This window comes from Nanorana parkeri, unplaced genomic scaffold, assembly GCF_000935625.1.
Source record: "Nanorana parkeri isolate BGI_ZX_2015 unplaced genomic scaffold, ASM93562v1 scaffold61, whole genome shotgun sequence".
In the NCBI taxonomy this organism is placed as follows: Eukaryota; Metazoa; Chordata; class Amphibia; order Anura; family Dicroglossidae; genus Nanorana; species Nanorana parkeri.
In genome coordinates this window covers 1,504,986-1,507,281 of record NW_017306329.1, presented here as the reverse complement: position 1 = coordinate 1,507,281, position 2,296 = coordinate 1,504,986, and positions in this window count along the sequence as shown.

The window sequence follows — 2,296 nt, the reverse complement described above, 5'->3', positions numbered from 1 at the left end:
GGGGGGGCGCGGATGGGGGGGGACGGGACCGATCGGCACCCCATACACGCGATCCGCCGGCTCTACAGCCGGCGGATCGCTTGTATGGTGACAGGCATCGCTGCCTGTTTTTAAAAAACGGCCATTTCCCGCTCGCGCGCGCCGAGCGGCGCACGCGGGGGGGCGTGTCTGAGCGGACGTCTAAAGACGCCCGCTCAGATCTAGAGAGCTCGGGCCGGCCGTTTTTTTACTACGGCCGGCCCGGAGGTGGTTAATAAAGTGACACTAAACTCAGGAGTTAAATCTTAAGAAATACATTCAAGTTCCCAAACTATTAACAACAATGTATCTTATTTGTGTAGCACTCGGCTGTAGATCCTCCAATCATCTCTGAATTGGTGCTGACACGTCCTTCCTTCTGCAGGGGGGCTACTTTTGCTACTTTTGTCCACAATAGAATATTTGTTACTAGTTCAGGCACTTGAATGTATTTCTAAGATTGATCAGGTGAGTTTAGTGTCACATTTAGGTGTTATGTTTTTTTATATACCGTGTTTCCACCGAAAATAAGACACTGTCTTATACTTTTTTGGCTCAAAAAAACACACACTAGGTCTTATTTTTTATTTATTTTAATTTATAACAATCCAAAGTTAATGCAAATCCAAATTAAATAATCCAAAATGGCAAAGTTAAAGGAGAACTATGAGGTGAGTGCTTTTCACTCACCTCATAGTTCTAGCCGACCTGTGACAATGAGACTGTCACAGGTCGGCTCAGTAGATCGGGAGGTGAGCGAACACATACCGGCGTTCGCTCACCTCTCGATCCTGGGACGGCTCTCTGCCGTGACAGGGGAGGGCTGGATTCCCCCCTCCACGCTCCGATCCTCCAGCGCTGACTGGCAGAAAGGACGGGGGAGGGGTGGGGTACAGCTGGCTCTGCCTCTAGATAGGCAGAGCCAGCTGTCAGTCACGCAGCTGGGCGGATCCCGGCATAATTGTCGGGATCCGCTTCAGCTGCAGCATCTCAGTGTACCGGGAGCTGTAGCTTGCGGTATACTGAGCCTAGGGTGACGTGAGGACGCTAGTTTGTGTCCTCCCGTTACCCTAAGGAGAACTATGGGGGAAAGACTTAACCCCATAGTTCTCCTTTAAGAATCAGGGCAATCAGGGGTGCCGTACCTTTCCAAGAGCAATTTGCTAACCAATCGCTGGCCAGAATGAGCGAAGCGCACTTTCACTATCGATTCCTCACAGGCGGAGCGCATTTGGTATCACTCCGCCTGTGACAGGAGCCGGTGCTATAGAGAAGGCATCGGCTTATGCGGCTCTGCTCCCTCCGCTGCCGCCTCGCTTCCTCTAGCGCTGGCTTAGTTGGCACCGCTGATTCTCTCCTGCGGCTCTTCAAGTTCCCCCTTATACCACCACCGGCCCTGGGAATGGTCACAACTAGGTCTTAATTTCGGGGTAGGTCTTATTTTTGGAGAAACAGGGTATATAGTATGTAACTATTAATACATTTCCTATTCCTAATGATGACTGAGATATTTTTCTAGTGGTAAACATACTCCAGGTGGTCCTCATAATGACACCTCGTAGTGGCGTTGGACGCAGCGTACAACCTGCAGTACAGACCACTTCACTATCGGAGCAATTTTCTAATTTTTGGCACACGATAAAAATGGCATATTTGGCTAGAGAATGGCTTAATACCCCCAAAACATTCTACATGTTCTGAAAGCAGAGGCTCTGGAGAATCCAATGATGGTGGATGTGATTTTGTAACGTGCACATTATTTGGGCAACTGTTTACCAACACGAGGGAGGAAGGGGTGGAGGAGCTGGGTCAGCACAGATAGTAATTAGACACCTGAAATAGACAAATCTTCTATAGAAAGGAAAAACACGGGAAGTGAGCATTTCAAATACGTGATGGTGGTGAAGCCCCTGGAGTGCTGGGTGGTAAGTGAACACATTTGAGGGTGGAGCCCCTGGTATGATGGGTGATAAGTGATCATATTAGGGTGGAGCCCCTGGTATCATGGGTGATAAGTGATCATATGAGGGTGGAGCCCCTGGTATGGTTAGTAGTAAGTAATCATATGAGGGTGGAGCCCCTGGTATGATGGGTGATAAGTGATTATATGAGGGTGGAGCCCCTCCCTGGTATGATGGGTGATAGGTGATCATGAGAGGGTGGAGCCCCTGATGGCGGATAAGTGATCATATGAGGGTGGAGTCCCTGGTATGATGGGTGATAAGTGATCATATGAGGGTGGAGCCCCTGCTTGGTAGGATGAGAGAAAATTAATCAT